The 19,143-nt window shown below is 46.1% G+C and overlaps 1 protein-coding gene across 7 annotated transcripts in view; it reads right to left on the reverse strand.

Moving 5' to 3' along the window:
- ZNF618 (zinc finger protein 618) overlaps positions 1-19,143 on the reverse strand; it is a 229,253-nt gene that overhangs the window by 69,247 nt on the left and 140,863 nt on the right. For 3 of the 7 annotated variants that reach the window (XM_077284032.1, XM_077284030.1, XM_077284029.1), the window contains exon 1: positions 7,670-7,865. The exons of 3 other annotated variants lie outside the window; for them this stretch is intronic. The gene's annotated coding sequence lies outside the window, so the exon portion shown is untranslated. Of the gene's footprint in view, positions 1-7,669; positions 7,868-19,143 lie in introns of those variants that run through there. One more of the 7 variants, XM_077284031.1, reaches the window with a different exon arrangement.

Consider the following 19,143-nt stretch of genomic DNA (forward strand, 5'->3'; position numbering starts at 1 on the left):
TTCGAGAGTCCTGGTCTTCAGCCAAGTTTACACATATTCCAAATTTAACTTTTTTTTTTTTTTTTTTCTTTTAATTTTCCATGACAATTTGTTACATTAATCCTGAGTGCGGCACAATGAAGCCTTTGAACGCCAACGCCATGCACTTGACGTGATCTATTTTTGCCCTGTAATTGTTCGGAGTCTGTGCCACCTAGGATGTAACTGTGTGGAGTGCAGAGACGGCAGAGAACAGACCTGCAGCCGAACCTGACAACTCATTTCCAGTTTCGGAACGCCACAGGTTAATATACTTCAGAAAAGAAAAAGTTTTGAAAAACATCTGCCGGGATCTGGACACAGTCTTGTCACTTTTCATCACTCCTGTGGCCGGCCGGCTCATAGTAGTTCCAATAGTTTATGTCACTAGTTATGGGGCACGACTCACAGACAGCAAAAGTGGCTGATCACCTGGGCAACAAACCACAAATAAAAAAAATTCCTCCATTCTTGATAAATTAATTACAAATTGTGCCGACTGTCACAGACATAAGTAAACTCTTCAGGTCTTTGGGTGTCATGAACTGGTATAATAAAATTCCCTAACCGAAATGTATATAACAGCTAAAGGACAGTGACTTGTAATTAGACAGAAGTTGTGGGAAAGACAAAAAAAAGAGAAATATTCAAAAAGTGTCAAATACTTTTAGACAACTGCACATAACAGTAACATTGTACAGAAAGGTAAAAAATAATTTATGTAAAATTATTTGTTTAAAATTCTTTTTTTTCCCCCTTCATTTTCAAAAGGGTCTTCAGGTTTTTCAAGTTCTCCTGGGTATTGCATCCAGAAAATAATAGGCATTTTATAACTCCACGCGGCTGTTTCGCTGCGGTCGTAGAAACTGGATCTGAAATTTATTAGGGTGTTATTCTCCTGAAATTGTTTGCCATAGAATCACAGAAAATGATTTATTTCCCCTGGACTGAGCTGATGAGGAAAAGATGGAAAATAAAAAAAATCCTATTTGTTCAACAATGTAAACCTTCTAAACCCCCCCAAAAAAAATTGTAAAGGATGAGAAAGACGTAAAGAACGTCCTGTTGTCCAGTCATCAGTTACCAGAAAAGACCGGCGAGCCGACAACCTTCAATCTGATAAATCGCATGTTTGATATCTGGAAGGAATTCCAATGAAAAGGGCATAAAAAAATGCAATAAAAACTGAAAATTCCAGGACAAAAATAACAGAATCCATGTCGCTCGGACTTGAATTTTCTTAGTACTGATGAAATAGGGACAGGCTTTGTTCACTAAAGTGAAAAAGTGTCACCGCCTCCTCGTGAGAAAGGGAAGTGAGCTAAATCTAAGTGATGGTGTTGTCGGCATTGGTCGTCAGTGCCGCTACAAGCTTTACCGCTAGGGTCCCCTGTTCAGTGGTCGGAGGGAGCATAGCTTTCCCCCAATGTTTTGTGGGGGGAAGTAAGTTCATATTACCCCTATTACTGGCTGAGAAACTTTACAGTATTTTCACTGTCTCTGTATTACAGGGTCTAGATTTACTTATTTCCTACTTTTGTATCTACAGCTCCTATTCAGGTGTATGTGTCTCCATGGTAACAGACTAAAACACCCTATGTAGTCTGATTTGTCAAATATAAGATTGCTGGAGGTCAGACTCCTGTTCTCCCTATTGCTCAAAAGGAAATAAAGAGTTTTGAGCAGGTCCAACTTCCGCTCCCATTCTTGTGATCGGAGGGGATCTGCTAGACACCCATCATGTGGACAGGTGACAAATGGATATACGTCACCCTTTATTACATAATAGACCGCCTCCAATGTCCAACACTGTCAGTTACCATCTCCTCCAACGTAATCATGAAAAGAATAAGAACTTTTTTTTTCTAACTTGCATGTAAAAAACATACGGCCATAGTATTTTTACATAAGCTTATAAACCAGCTAACAACTACGGATGCAGAACAGAACCGGATTTGTGTGGCTCAGTTTATAAAAACCCATAAATCTGACCTCTCCTCGCTCCGCTACTTTACAGGGGAAGATGAATGGCGGACGTGGTTTCTGGAGATTTCATTTTCCTTTGTTTGTTTAGTAAACACAATGTAATGATGTGAATGAGACATTAGGTCATCCGGCTCCAATGTTCCATGGAGAGGCTTCTGCGATGGACTAAAGAGCTCACATTTGGGGTCATCAGGGCTCAGTTATGGGGGTTTGATCAGCCTTTTATATTTGTTTCCAAAAGTTTACAATCAACCGAGCAATAATCGCTTTCTACTATTTCAATGAATTGTTTGAGCATGGACATGGACCGTCCCAACCAGGCGTCACTGCTGCAGCCATCACCTGTCTAAACCAAGCAGAAAGCATAGAGACAAGCGAGGGACCCAAAGAGGGACGAACGGCATCATTCAGTGGTGAATTATTTGCTTTATTACTTTAAAAGATTACTTTTTTCATTTTAAATATGTCTCCCCCACCCCCTTGCCAAAGAAATTGTCAAATTTTTCCAAGATGACCAAGACCGGTTCTGTTACGATAACTCGGGTCAGTAGACCACCGCATTTATCAATTCCCCATTCCATTGGACGGAAATTCTGCTAAGCCCTACACGTCTGATACAGCCTTACACACGGTGCCATGGATGAAATGAGATTTTGGGTGTGGAAAAAAAAACTACAATTTCATCTACATATTTTCTATACATTTTTTATGGGGGGTGGGGATGTGAGCCATTAATTGAATGGAAAATTTAAATTTGATTGCCCCGTCTACAAAAGGAAAATAAAACTTTACAGAACCACCTGACACTGAGCCGAAGCGGGATTTGGCAGCAAGAGTAAAAATTAATAAAAAATAAAATAAATAAAGTGAGATCGCAATCTTTGGAAAGCTCCAACCAAAACATCCTGCGCCAGAGAACACAATCATGGGGCTTCATTAGATTACACCCAGATATACAAGACAAAAGTGACCCAGTCACTAGATCCTGGGGCCGTTATCTGGCCTCAAAGTTGGGGGAGGGGCCCTTTAAGGCAAAAAATACACTCCCTCCTCGTCCGGGTATGTGGCGGGTATGTGGCAGCCACGTCTTGTAGCAGGCACCAAGGACATGGAGATCCTCTGTGGCATTTCTGAACATCTCTCAGCGCCGATATTTCCAGAGAAAATATTTTTCTAAAGAATTTAGAGTATTAAATATTTTTACGCAACTTGTTATCACGAACGAGAAGAAAGGCCGCATTCATCGACAACCAGAAAGAGACTGCAGGATGGAAAGAAATGTTTTCTTCTGTCCCAAAGGGACCAAATTTGCATATTGCACTCCCTACTGAAATACTCTGTGCTGCTGGAGCCCCTCTGATCATTATGGGCCTATCCTCAGGCTGCTGTGATGTTTCAGAATTGCTGCAAAACACTTTGGTTTTGCACATCCTTTAACATCATCTCCTGAAATGCTCTGTGCTGCTGCGATCCTGCCTCTACCACTACCAGTCTGTGTCCGCCTCTTCTCTTACCAGAAAGCTGCCCCGGTCATATACAGCCATGTCCTACCTCATCATCAGAAGTGGCTCAGGTCACAGCAATGTATAACATAAGCACACCCCTCTCCTGAAATGCTCTGTGCTGCTGGCGACTCATTTGTTACTAGTACATGCAAACCTCATCATAAACATCATCACAAAATGATTACATTCCTCCTCCAAAATGTACTGATAAATAAATAAAACAGCCAAAGAAAGGCAGGAGTAGATTTCTAGACCAACTGCTACTATGTATTCGTGCCCTAAAGGGGGTCTGTCAGCCTAATTGACCCCATAAAACAACTCATCACAACATACAGGTGAAGGGGAGAGCAGTGGAAACATATATATGTGCACAGTCAATTCATCAGGTTTCATCCCTCCCAAGAGTCCAGGGGGCGGTCCTCGTGTGTGAAGAGTCCTGGACTTTCTGTGCTGAACACTGCTAACTCCTCCCACCTGCATGATGTCTGTACGAGTCTTTGGATTGGATGGTACAACTGGCACTCAGAGTGGATGGGGTTAGTGAGAGCCCAGTACAAAGCACATAAGAGTGCCGCCCACTGGACACTTGTGGTCGTAACAGGAGATTACACACAGAGGTATCACCTATGATCCTGACCAATGGCGGGGCTCTGTGCCAAGCGGAGGGGTCAATCCTGCAGGGGAATCTACATTGCTGGGTGCTAAATGGGCCAACGTGTTATATCAATCCATATCAAGACGGTACAAAAACACAGATATACACGGAAATATTACATATCACAAGGGGAGATTCTGATCAGGATCACTGTCTAATAGCCTAAGAGTGAGGGGCTTCTCCATAACTCTGGAGACATGTGCAATACTTCATTTCCCATGTGGTGGCGCTGCAGGAGAATCGCACACCTGCTGCTGGATTCCCCCATAGATCAGAGCTGTTCACTGGAGCTTCAAGCAGTGGGAATAGATAACTACAAGAGATTGCTCAAAGTGGACGGCTCCTTTAAGAAAACTACTAACCTGTGTGGACACCAGTGGATTTTATGAAATACGTCAAAGCTTAGTACAATATATATGAAAGCACCCAGAGGCCAGAAACTGGTGCTCACTGTGCTCAAGTGTCCAGAAACAGCGCTACTAGTGGTCATAAGATTTACACAGACCCAATGCCCCCAGAGGTCACACGAGTATTAGACAGCAGCGCCCCCAGAGGTCACACGAGTATTAGACAGCAGCGCCCCCAGAAGTCACACGAGTATTAGACAGCAGCGCCCCCAGAGGTCACACGAGTACTAGACAGTAGCTCCCCCAGAGGTCACACGAGTATTAGAAAGCAGCGCCCCCAGAGGTCACACGAGTATTAGACAGCAGCGCCCCCAGAGGTCACACGAGTATTAGACAGCAGCGCCCCCAGAGGTCACACGAGTACTAGACAGTAGCTCCCCCAGAGGTCACACGAGTATTAGAAAGCAGCGCCCCCAGAGGTCACACGAGTATTAGAAAGCAGCGCCCCCAGAGGTCACACGAGTATTAGAAAGCAGTGCCCCCAGAGGTCACACGACTATTAGAAAGCAGCGCCCCCAGAGGTCACACGAGTATTAGAAAGCAGCGCCCCCAGAGGTCACACGACTATTAGACAGCAGCGCCCCCAGAGGTCACACGAGTATTAGAAAGCAGCGCCCCCAGAGGTCACACGAGTATTAGAAAGCAGCGCCCCCAGAGGTCACACGAGTATTAGAAAGCAGCGCCCCCAGAGGTCACACGACTATTAGAAAGCAGCGCCCCTAGTGGCCACATAATTTCTAAAAAACAGCATCCTAGTGGTGACACGACTGGTGACACGGCTATTAGAAACCAGCGCCCCTAGTGGTGAGATGATAAACAACAATTCCAATAAATTTAAAAAAAAAAAGGAATTTGTTTTTCCATCAAGTTTTATTTTTCTTTTTAGAAAAAATGCCTTTGTAAGTTCTGTCTGAACAAATCTTGGTGAGGAATCGCCCACAAGAAGATACATCAGAGGCGGAAAGATGTGAGCGAGTGACCGGGGTGAGGTGGCCGGATGTGGCACTTACCATATGGCAAGCGGCAATTACAAAATAAATGGAATCAGATCGATCTCTAACATAGGAGAAAGGATTAAGAAATCATGAAAGAAAAAACTTTGGGAATAAAAATGTCCTCCAATTTGTTTAATTAAGTTATAACAGGAAGCCGCGCTGAGGCCGAAGTGATTGACGGCAAATCAATGTAATCAAATAAACGGAGAGAAAATGGCAGATGGCGGCTCCAGAGCGCTCAGGCCTCCCGGAGGAGCAGGTGACAGCAGTGTCATTTGCATGGAGCAGGGCCAGAAACAAAAGCGAAAATCTGGAATTGAGGAATTAAAAAAAAAAAAAAAAAAAAAAATATTTTTTAAGATTTTCGTAAAGTTTTCAAAAACTTGCACCTCAGCTACCCATTAGGGGAAAAACACATCGATGTAGCACAGAGGGAGTTTCTACATGGAAATTTCCAAATAAAATGCAGAAAAATACAAAACGACCCCAAAACCAAGCACCATCAAGTCAGTTCTCCAGAAACAAGGAAATCCCATTATTCAGAACTAGAATTACAGCCTTATTTATATAAAATTAATCATTGTTATTAATTCAAAAATTATTAAATTATAAATAATTGGTAGAAAAAGGCAAAAAAACAAACAAAAACCCACCACTCAAAGCAAATCTGACTTCATTCAAATGCAGCAAGCAGAGGATGAATCTACAGATCTCAAGTGTTTTAAAGTGTTGCTTAAGGGACGTTAAATTGAAACATCTAAATCAAATTTTAAAAAAGAAGAAAAATTGAAAGGAAAAAAATAGCCCAAAAATAAATATATATATATATATAAAAAAATCAATCTACTGCATCCAGTATGAGCAATCAATTAAATTAAAATTTCACTCAATATGGCGGACATGGGTTGAATGAAATTGGAGATCTTCTGACAGCACTAGATTGAATTTTTTTTTTTACACTTGCATTATAAAAATCCTAATAATTTTTTCAATATCAGTACCAGAACTGCATCCAGATATCAGTCTACAATTACACTTTAACCATCAAACATAAAAAACAACAAATATTCAAAAATAAGTATACAGCAAAAAAATTAGACAAAATGAGGCCGATCGTCTCCCCCTGGCAAAAAATGAGATTTCAATAATGTAAAAAATGTTCCGTTTCTGGGTGTTGCCCTGTGAGCAGACAAGCCCGGGTCGCCCTCTCACCAGCCAGGATGGCACCGTCCGTCGCCTTCGGCCACATCAGGGATGGGAGCATTTAGCTGCTCTTCATCTGGGCAGAAATAATTGAAAATTTCATATTTCTCTTCCCTGGCTAGGAAAAAAAAAATACTGCACTGCACACATCTATCCTGAGCACGACACCCAAAAGGAGAACATTTTAGCCTCTAAAGAAATAATAAAAATTAAAAAAAAAACTAGAGATTTTATGTAAAAGGTAAAAAAAAAATTAAAAGATTTTGATTGCAGAAAAAAGAAAAATGCAGAAGGAATGTATTGTCCCCCATCCAAAGGAAATAAGGAAGCAACCACCCCCCGCCCCCATTTCCCAAGAAAAAAAAAAAAAAGACTAAAAAAAATCTTTGCTGAAGATGAAAGTTTTAGTTTTTTTTTTCATAATTGGGAATAATTGTTTGTTTCCGCTGAATCTCTGCGTGTTCGGCGCTCCTCCTGCAGGTGGCGCTGCTTTAATGAAATAAATCAGAAAAAAATTGGAAAAAAAATTGAGAAGAGAAATGTGAGGCCTGCGCCGGAGAGGAGGGGCGCCGCCGCCGGTGAGGGGTCGGCACTGCCCGGTCTGGGGGCCCGGCCTGGGGGGCTGCTCGCTCACACACTTATTAGCTACAAATCAAAACAAATTCAACTATTTTTTTTTTTTGCAATATGATAAAATGGGAAAAGCAAAAATGAGATGGGGGGTGATTATTACTGGGGGCATTGTATCCCTGCAGGGACCCCCGAGCTCCCGCCTCCCTGCAGACCCTCTCACCACACAGCTGCCCAGGACCCACTTGTATCCAGGGGTGGTGTACGGGGGGCACAGAGCACCCCCACCAGGCGCCTCCCTGCACGGCCGCCACCGGGGCCGCCTCTTACCTCGCTGCTGCAGGGCGGCTCTCCCGGCCGCTGGATGCGATCAGTCCCGGCTCCTGGCAGCCTCGGCCCGGGAGAGTTCAGCGGATCGGCTGGAGGGGGAGGAGCAGCGAGGAGGGAGGAGAGAAGAAGAGGAGGAACAGCCGGCACTGAATGTCACCGACAGCACAGGAGGCTGCTACACCGGGAGGGCTCAGCTACACTGTGTGATGTCTACTGGGGGTGATGTGCAGTGTGAGATGTCATCTACAGTGTGTGATGTCATCTACAGTGTGTGATGTCATCTACAGTGTGTGATGTCTACAGTGTGTGATGTGTGCAGTGTGTGATGTCATCTACAGTGTGTGATGTCATCTACAGTGTGTGATGTCATCTACAGTGTGTGATGTCATCTACAGTGTGTGATGTCATCTACAGTGTGTGATGTCTACAGTGTGTGATGTGTGCAGTGTGTGCAGTGTGCGATGTCATCTACAGTGTGTGATGTGTGCGATGTCATCTACAGTGTGTGATGTCATCTACAGTGTGTGATGTCATCTACAGTGTGTGATGTCTACAGTGTGTGATGTGTGCAGTGTGTGCAGTGTGCGATGTCATCTACAGTGTGTGATGTGTGCAGTGTGCGATGTCATCTACAGTGTGTGATGTCATCTACAGTGTGTGATGTGTGCGATGTCATCTACAGTGTGTTATGTCATCTACAGTGTGTTATGTCATCTACAGTGTGTGATATGCAGTGTGGGATGTCATCTACAGCAGGGGTGTCAAACTGCATTGCTCAAGGGCCTCAAACCATAAGTGTTTTCAAGATTTCCTTAGCATTCCACAAGGTGCTGGAATCATTCTGTGCAGGTTATTAAAGGGCCACTGTCACCCCCCTCCAGCCGTTATAAACTAAAAGAGCCATCTTGTTCAGCAGTAATGCTGCATTCTAACAAGGTGGCTCTTTTAGTTTTAGGTTTTAGTATACCCCAAATAACGCGATTTGATACTTCGCCATAATTGGTGTCTCTAGCCAGGTAGGCTGCTCCTCCCTCCCCAGCTCGAAACGCTCCTCTGCCGTCACTCACATCTTCTTGGTCTTTCTGCGCCGCCCCCTCAGCGCTGTTTACGTTTTCAAACCGGCGCCTGCGCTGTGTAGTACTGTTCTGCGCAGACGCAGTAAGCTCTGGCCGTCTGCCGTCCAAGCCAGGCTTTCACACTGCGCCTGCGTGGGCAGTGCGGCCCCCACCTTTGGAATCCCCGCCCCGCACTGTGTTATGCATTATGCACAGTGCGGGGCTGGTATTCCTGGGCATGCGCACAGCGTGTTGCATCCTGTCAGCCCGGTCCCCCGCCTTACTGCTTCTGGATACAATATACAGATCATGCCTCCTCCTCCTCTAGCAATCGCCGGGCAAGAAGCAACTTTGGAAACTTGCCTGCTAGGTGGTGTGTGTTGTGTCTAGGTGTGTTATTTATGGGTCTTGATCTGATAATAAATTGGGGGTGATCTTTACCCACCTAGCAGGCAAGTTTCCACAGTTGCTTCTTGCCCGGCGATTGCTAGAGGAGGAGGAGGCATGATCTGTATATTGTATCCAGAAGCAGTAAGGCGGGGGACCGGGCTGACAGGATGCAACACGCTGTGCGCATGCCCAGGAATACCAGCCCCGCACTGTGCATAATGCATAACACAGTGCGGGGCGGGGATTCCAAAGGTGGGGGCCGCACTGCCCACGCAGGCGCAGTGTGAAAGCCTGGCTTGGACGGCAGACGGCCAGAGCTTACTGCGTCTGCGCAGAACAGTACTACACAGCGCAGGCGCCGGTTTGAAAACGTAAACAGCGCTGAGGGGGCGGCGCAGAAAGACCAAGAAGATGTGAGTGACGGCAGAGGAGCGTTTCGAGCTGGGGAGGGAGGAGCAGCCTACGTGGCTAGAGACACCAATTATGGCTAAGTATCAAATCGCGTTATTTGGGGTATACTAAAACCTAAAACTAAAAGAGCCACCTTGTTAGAATGCAGCATTACTGCTGAACAAGGTGGCTCTTTTAGTTTATAACGGCTGGAGGGGGGTGACAGTGGCCCTTTAAATTATCACCTGTGCAATACAAGGAAATCCTGAAAACATGACCTGTTTGCGGCCCTCGAGGAATGCAGTTTGACACCTCTAATCTACAGTGTGTGATGTCATCTACGGTGTGCGATGTCATCTACGGTGTGCGATGTCATCTACGGTGTGCGATGTCATCTACCGTGTGCGATGTCATCTACCGTGTGCGATGTCATCTACAGTGTGCGATGTCATCTACAGTGTGCGATGTCATCTACAGTGTGCGATCTGCAGTGTGCGATGTGCAGTGTGCGATGTCATCTACAGTGTGCGATGTGCAGTGTGCGATGTCATCTACAGTGTGCGATGTCATCTACAGTGTGCGATGTGCAGTGTGCGATGTCATCTACAGTGTGCGATGTCATCTACAGTGTGCGATGTGCAGTGTGCAATGTCATCTACAGTGTGCGATGTCATCTACGGTGTGCGATGTCATCTACAGTGTGCGATGTACAGTGTGCGATGTGCAGTGTGCGATGTCATCTACAGTGTGCGATGTCATCTACAGTGTGCGATGTCATCTACAGTGTGCGATGTCATCTACAGTGTGCGATGTCATCTACAGTGTGCGATGTCATCTACAGTGTGCGATGTCATCTACAGTGTGCGATGTGCAGTGTGCAATGTCATCTACAGTGTGCGATGTGCAGTGTGCAATGTCACCTACAGTGTGATGTAGAGTGGGTGATGTCACCTACAGTGTATGATGTGCAGTGTGCGATCTACAGTGTGTGATGTCATCTGCAGTGTGTGATGTGCAGTGTGTGACGTCATCTACACTGTGATGTCTACTGTGGGTGATGTGCAGTGTGTGATGTCTACAGTGTGTGATGTGCAGTGTGTTATGTCATCTACAGTGTGTGATGTCATCTACAGTGTGTGATGTCATCTACAGTGTGTGATGTGCAGTGTGCGATGTCATCTACAGTGTGCGATGTCATCTACAGTGTGCGATGTGCAGTGTGAGATGTAATCTAGTGTGCGATGTGCAGTGTGCAATTTAGTCTACAGTGTGTGATGTCATCTACACTGTGTGATGTGCAGTGTGCGATGTCATCTACAGTGTGCGATGTGATCTGCAGTGTGTGATCTGCAGTGTGCGATGTGCAGTGTGCGATGTCATCTACAGTGTGCGATGTGCAGTGTGCGATGTCATCTACAGTGTGCAATGTCATCTACAGTGTGTGATGTGCAGTGTGCGATGTCATCTACAGTGTGCGATGTGCAGTGTGCGATGTCATCTACAGTGTGTGATGTCATCTACAGTGTGATGTGCAGTGTGTGATGTCATCTACACTGTGATGTGCAGTGTGGGATGTCATCTACAGTGTGCGATGTCATCTACAGTGTGCGATGTGCAGTGTGCGATGTCATCTACAGTGTGTGATGTCATCTACAGTGTGATGTGCAGTGTGTGATGTCATCTACACTGTGTGATGTGCAGTGTGGGATGTCATCTACAGTGTGCGATGTCATCTACAGTGTGTGATGTGCAGTGTGCGATGTCATCTACAGTGTGTGATATCATCTACAGTGTGTGATGTGCAGTGTGCGATGTCATCTACAGTGTGCGATGTCATCTACAGTGTGTGATCTGCAGTGTGCGATGTCATCTACAGTGTGCGATGTGCAGTGCGCGATGTCATCTACAGTGTGCGATGTGCAGTGTGCGATGTCATCTACAGTGTGTGATGTGCAGTGTGCTATGTCATCTACAGTGTGCGATGTCATCTACAGTGTGTGATGTGCAGTGTGCTATGTCATCTACAGTGTGCGATGTGCAGTGTGCGATGTCATCTACAGTGTGTGATGTCATCTACAGTGTGATGTGCAGTGTGTGATGTCATCTACACTGTGATGTGCAGTGTGGGATGTCATCTACAGTGTGCGATGTGCAGTGTGTGATGTCATCTACAGTGTGTGATCTGCAGTGTGCGATGTCATCTACAGTGTGCGATGTGCAGTGTGCGATGTCATCTACAGTGTGCGATGTGCAGTGTGTGATGTGCAGTGTGCGATGTCATCTACAGTGTGCGATGTCATCTACAGTGTGTGATGTGCAGTGTGCGATGTCATCTACAGTGTGCGATGTGCAGTGTGTGATGTCATCTACAGTGTGTGATCTGCAGTGTGCGATGTGCAGTGTGCGATGTCATGTGCAGTGTGCGATGTGCAGTGTGCGATGTGCAGTGTGCGATGTCATCTACAGTGTGCGATGTCATCTACAGTGTGTGATGTGCAGTGTGTGATGTCATCTACACTGTGATGTGCAGTGTGGGATGTCATCTACAGTGTGCGATGTGCAGTGTGCGATGTCATCTACAGTGTGTGATCTGCAGTGTGCGATGTCATCTACAGTGTGCGATGTGCAGTGTGCGATGTCATCTACAGTGTGCGATGTGCAGTGTGCGATGTCATCTACAGTGTGCGATGTCATCTACAGTGTGTGATGTGCAGTGTGCGATGTCATCTACAGTGTGCGATGTCATCTACAGTGTGATGTGCAGTGTGTGATGTCATCTACACTGTGTGATGTGCAGTGTGGGATGTCATCTACAGTGTGCGATGTCATCTACAGTGTGTGATGTGCAGTGTGCGATGTCATCTACAGTGTGTGATGTCATCTACAGTGTGTGATGTGCAGTGTGTGATGTCATCTACAGTGTGCGATGTCATCTACAGTGTGTGATGTGCAGTGTGCGATGTCATCTACAGTGTGTGATGTCATCTACAGTGTGTGATGTGCAGTGTGTGATGTCATCTACAGTGTGTGATGTGCAGTGTGTGATGTCATCTACAGTGTGTGATGTGCAGTGTGTGATGTCATCTACAGTGTGTGATGTGCAGTGTGTGATGTCATCTACAGTGTGTGATGTGCAGTGTGTGATGTCATCTACAGTGTGTGATGTGCAGTGTGTGATGTCATCTACAGTGTGTGATGTGCAGTGTGTGATGTCATCTACAGTGTGTGATGTGCAGTGTGTGATGTCATCTACAGTGTGTGATGTGCAGTGTGTGATGTCATCTACAGTATGTGATGTATACTGTGTGATGTCATCTAGTGTGTGATGTAATCTACAGTGTGTGATGTGCAGTGTGTGATGTCATCTATAGTGTGTGATGTAATCTACAGTGTGTGATGTGCAGTGTGTGATGTCATCTATAGTGTGTGATGTGCAGTGTGTGATGTATACTGTGTGATGCCATCTACTGTGTGTGATGTCATCTACAATGTCTGTGTGTGATGTGCAGTGTGCGATGTCATCTACAGTGTGTGTGATGTATACTATGTGATGTCATCTACAGTGTGTGATGTGCAGTGTGTGAGGTCATCAACACTCCCTGACAGCAGTTATGTCGCTTATCCATGTTATGTATATAAAAGCTTATAACCTGACGTTAAATTCATCCATTGATTGTATAAATTATTCTTTTGAAAGCTGAAACCCTCCGAAATGTGGTTTAGGTTAAGAAAATAAATTGGCATCAATGCAGAAATATTGATCAGTTAATGGGCACAGAATGGTCAGATTTTGGCAAGACAAAAGTTTTGTCGCCTGGTCATATAGTCCACCCAATCTTAGTTTACATCCTCACCTTTGCTTAATAAATGATCAGTTAATTAGTGTGTGTGTATAAAAAGAAACCCAGCACCCCAGACCTTCACTTGAACTGCAGCTTGAGCTCTGACAACATGCCAAAAATCCACCCTGCGACCAAAGCTTGGATTATCAAGAGGCTGAAGACCAGATCCACTGCAGAGGTGGCTGGCACCTTTAATGTTTCTCAGCGTCAAGTAAAAGAATTAAAAAAAAAAGATTTGAAGAGGCTGGAGATGTGTTTGACAAGCCCAGGTCCGGCAGACCCCCTCAAGACAACTGCTCAGGAGGAAAATTTGTTGGTTAGAAAATCCAAAGCAAGCCCCTCTTCCACTGCAGCAGAGCTCCAACGGGCCTGGTTACCTCAAGTCCCTGTGTCAACTAGAACAGTTTGTAGGATTCTGTCTCGAAATGGCCTCCATGGTCGAATCAGTGCCCAGAAGCCAGCACTAAACAAAAGGCAAATAAAACAACGTGTGGCATTTGCAAAGTCCCACAGCCTGCTAAGCAGATGGACTCTGAAAAAGTGGCAGAAGGTGGATTTCTCTTCAGTAGAATTACACCTCAGCCGCCGCAAATACTGCACAAGACCTACTGGAGCCCGTATGGATCCAAAATACACCCTGAAAACAGTTAAATTTGGTGGTGGAAAGATCATGGTCTGGAGTTACATTCAGTATGGGGGTGTGCGAAACATTTGCAAGGTGGAAGGCAATATCAATAGCCTAAAATATCAAGAAGTATTAGCTACCTCTTCTATTCTAAATCATAAAAGGGGTCAAATTCTGCAGCAGGATGGTGCTCCATCTCAAACATCCATCTCTACAACAAAGTTCCTCCAGGCAAAAAAGATCAAGGTGCTCAAAGACTGGGCAGCCCAGTTACCAGACGTGAACATCATTGAGCATGTTTGGGGTAGGATGAAAGAGGAAGCTTGGAAGACAAAACCAAGGAATCTAGATGAACTCTGGGAGGCATGTAAGACTGCACTCTGCTATTCCTGATGACTTCATTAATAAATTGTATGAATTATTGTTGAACTGCATGGACGCAGTCCTTCAAGCTCATGGAAGTCACACAAAATATTAAATATGAATATAATAGCACCACTTCATTCACCAATGTTATGCAACATATATTTGTATTTTAAGTTAATTATTTGTTTGAATATCACATTACTTTCTGTGGGCGACAAAACTTTTGTATTGCCAAAATTGACCATTCTTTGTCCATTAACTGATCAATATTTCTGCATTGATGCCAATTTATTTTCTTAACCTAAACCACATTTCGGAGGGTTTCAGCTTTCAAAAGAATAATTTATACAACCAATGGATGAATTTAACGTCAGGTTATAAGCTTTTACGTCCATAACATGGATAAGCGACATAACTTCTGTCAGGGAGTGTACAGTGTGCGATGTCATCTACAGTGTGTGCAGGGGTGGACACAGACAGCTTGGGGCCCCTGTGCGGGAATTGTGTCTGGGCCCCCCTCCTTTTACGGCAACAAAGCTATTATATATATATATATATATATATATACACTCACCGGCCACTTTATTAGGTACACCATGCTAGTAACGGGTTGGACCCCCTTTTGCCTTCAGAACTGCCTCAATTCTTCGTGGCATAGATTCAATAAGGTGCTGGAAGCATTCCTCAGAGATTTTGGTCCATATTGACATGATGGCATCACACAGTTGCCGCAGATTTGTCGGCTGCACATCCCAAAGATGCTCCATACAAGGCAGGATGGATCCATGCTTTCATGTTGTTTACGCCAAATTCTGACCCTACCATCCGAATGTCGCAGCAGAAATCGAGACTCATCAGACCAAGCAACGTTTTTCCAATCTTCTACTGTCCAATTTCGATGAGCTTGTACAAATTGTAGCCTCAGTTTCCTGTTCTTAGCTGAAAGGAGTGGTACCCGGTGTGGTCTTCTGCTGCTGTAGCCCATCTGCCTCAAAGTTCGACGCACTGTGCGTTCAGAGATGCTCTTAGGCCTACCTTGGTTGTAACGGGTGGCGATTTGAGTCACTGTTGCCTTTCTATCAGCTCGAACCAGTCTGCCCATTCTCCTCTGACCTCTGGCATCAACAAGGCATTTCCGCCCACAGAACTGCCGCTCACTGGATTTTTTTTCTTTTTCGGACCATTCTCTGTAAACCCTAGAGATGGTTGTGCGTGAAAATCCCAGTAGATCAGCAGTTTCTGAAATACTCAGACCAGCCCTTCTGGCACCAACAACCATGCCACGTTCAAAGGCACTCAAATCACCTTTCTTCCCCATACTGATGCTCGGTTTGAACTGCAGGAGATTGTCTTGACCATGTCTACATGCCTAAATGCACTGAGTTGCCGCCATGTGATTGGCTGATTAGAAATTAAGTGTTAACAAGAAGTTGGACAGGTGTACCTAATAAAGTGGCCGGTGAGTGTATATATGTATATATATATATATATATATATATATATATATATATACACACACACACATACATACATACACTAAGGGACTGTGCTATACATAAGTGAGTACACTTTATAGTAAGGGACTGTGTTAGACATAATAGTCGACAATAACATTTCCTCAACCTTTCCCTGTTCCTAAATCCATTATAAATCCCCCTTCCTCCCATCCCAATCCCCGACACCCCTCAATGTCCTCCTCCCCCAGCGTCCCATTATTGCCCTCTCCCCACCCCCTCCATGATTACCCTCTTCACGACCTCCATTATTGCCCACTCCACCAGCTCCATCATTGCCTCCTCCCCATCACACCATCATTGTCCTTTCCACTGCCACCATCATTGCCTTCTCCCCCACCACCCCATCATTACCCATTCCACCACCTCCATCATTTCCTACTCCCCCTCAACCCCCATTATTGCCCATTCACCTCCATCATTTCCTCCTCCCCCACCACCCGTCATTGCCCTCTCCATCAATCCAATTGTTGCTTTCCGCCCCATCATCCCCGTCATTGCTCTCTGTCAACCCAATCATTGCCTTCTGCCCCATCACTGCCCTCTCTGTCATCCCTATCATTGCCGTCTGCCCCATCACCCCCATCATTGCCCTCTGTCAACCCAATCAATGCTTTCTTCCCCATCATTGCCCTCTCTGTCAACCCAATCAATGCTTTCTTCCCCATCATTGCACTCTGTCAACCCAATCATTGCCTTCTGCCCCATCACCCCCTCATTGCCCTCTCCTCCACCTACACACACACACAGACACACACAGCACAATTCACCTCCCTGCACACACACACACACACAGCACCATTCACATCTCTACACACACACAGCACCAGTCACCTCTCTGCATACACACACACAGCACCATTCACCTCTCTGCATACACACAGAAAGCACCATTCACCTCTCTGCATACACACACACACACACAAACACACCTCACCTCACCTCTGCACACGGTATTCTGAAGCGCACCATCGCTGGCACCTTCCTGTCTCGCACAGCCGTGGCGCTGAATGATGATGTCATTCAGCCACAGCTGTGTGAGCCATAACAGCGCCAGATCCAGGCTGGCGGGCATGCTGGGACTTCTGCTCCCTTGGGTATATGGGGCTAGCTTATGCTCTGTCCCCCCAGTTATACAGCAGACGTTGCTTCACATCCGAACACCCCCCACCTCGGGGACAGACACCCGCTCTTTAGGCTACTTTCACACTAGCGTCGTGCACTGCACGTCGCTATGCGACGTTGCAGCGCACCAACGCTAGCTGTGGAAGCGCCGCACAACGGGGGTAGCGGATGCTGTTTTTCCACGCATCCGCTGCCCCATTGTGAGGTGCGGGGAGGTGGGGGCGGAGTTCCGGCCGCGCATGTGCGGTCGGAATTGCTGCACACAACGCACAAAAAAAAGTTACATGTAACTTTTTGTGCCGACGGTCCGACGCAACCGTCGCACGACTGTTGCGATGTGTGGCATTGCGTCGCACTGCGTCGCTAATGCTATTCTATGGAGAAAAAACGTATCCTGCAAGCACTTTTGCAGGATGCGTTTTTTCTGCAAAACGACGCATAGCGACGTGTAGTGCACGACGCTAGTGTAAAAGTAGCCTTACCTGCACCGGACTGCACGGCTGGCACCTGGGGGCCCCGGTTGTGCTTGTGGTTGCCATGGTGTCGGGAGCAGCCGTGCAAACGGGCCTCTGAATTTCCCGGGATCTTGTGGCCCCGCCCCCCACAATGCACTTAGGATTGTGCACTCGCACTGCAGCAAGAAAAGGTGGGAAGTGAGAGCGAGACTGATCCATTCCCTGCAGCTCTGCTCCCATTCTCTGTTGCAGGTAGCGGAGCTGCAGGGATTGCCCCCTGCCTGCCGCACATGAGGGCGATCTGGCTAGGGGCCCCCCGAAGCCTTGGGGCCAGATAAACTGGCCAGATAGCCCTTATTAATAGCTGCCCTGCAGGAGACCCCGGAGCCTCTGGGCCCCGGTTCAGCCGCACCGGTTGAACCGGCGGTATGTCCGCCCATGAGTGTGTGATCTACAGTGTGTGATGTCATCTACAGTGTGTGATCTACAGTGTGTGATGTCATCTATAATGTGTGATCTGCAGTGTGTGATGTACAGTGTGTGCTGTTATCTAAAGTGTGTGATGTTGTGTACAGTGTGCTGTAGAATGTATGTTGACCAGTGTGTGAAGTCATCTACAGTGTGTGAAGTCACCTACAGTGTGTGATTTACAATGTGTGATGTCATTTAGTGTGTGATGTCATGTACAGTGTCCCATGTATAGAGCGTGTCATGTACAGTGTGTCAAGTAATCTACAGTTTGTAATATAATCTATATTGTGTGTGATGTAATGTATTGTGTCACGTACAGTGAGTGTTTTGTGATGTATAATGTGTACTGTAGTGTGTGATGTTATCTACAGTGTGTGATGTACAATGTGTCATGTATAGTGTAAGGGTACTGTCACACTAAACGATTTACCAACGATCACGACCAGCGATACGACCTGGCCGTGATCGTTGGTAAGTGGTTGTGTGGTCGCTGGGGAGCTGTCACACAGACCGCTCTCCAGCGACCAACGATGCCGAAGTCCCCGGGTAACCAGGGTAAACATCGGGTTACTAAGGGCAGGGCCGCGCTTAGTAACCCGATGTTTACCGTGGTTACCAGCGTAAACGTAAAAAAAAAAAAAACAGTACATACTCACATTCCGGTGTCTGTCCCCCGGCGTTCTGCTCCTCTGCACTGTGTCTGCCAGCCGGAAAGCACAGCGGTGACGTCACCGCTGTGCTCGCTTTCCGACCGGCCGGCGCTCACAGTGCAGATAAGCAGAACGCCGGGGGACAGACACCGGAATGTGAGTATGTACTGTTTGGTTTTTTTTACGTTTACGCTGGTAACCACGGTAAACATCGGGTTACTAAGCGCGGCCCTGCGCTTAGTAACCCGATGTTTACCCTGGTTACAAGCGAACGCATCGCTGGATCGCTGTCACACACAACGATCCAGCGATGACAGCGGGAGATCCAGCGACGAAAGAAAGTTCCAAACGATCTGCTACGACGTACGATTCTCAGCAGGATCCCTGATCGCTGCTGCGTGTCAGACACAGCGATATCGTATGGATATCGCTGGAACGTCACGGATCGTACCGTCGTAGCGATCAAAGTGCCAATGTGTGACAGTACCCTATGTTGTCCAGTGTGTGATGTCATCTAGTGTGTGAAGTGTAGTGTCCCATGTGTACAGTGTGTGATGTCATCTCCAGTGTGTGATGTCATCTCTACTGTCT

Source organism: Ranitomeya variabilis, chromosome 2 (genome assembly GCF_051348905.1).
Source record: "Ranitomeya variabilis isolate aRanVar5 chromosome 2, aRanVar5.hap1, whole genome shotgun sequence".
NCBI classification, from domain to species: Eukaryota; Metazoa; Chordata; class Amphibia; order Anura; family Dendrobatidae; genus Ranitomeya; species Ranitomeya variabilis.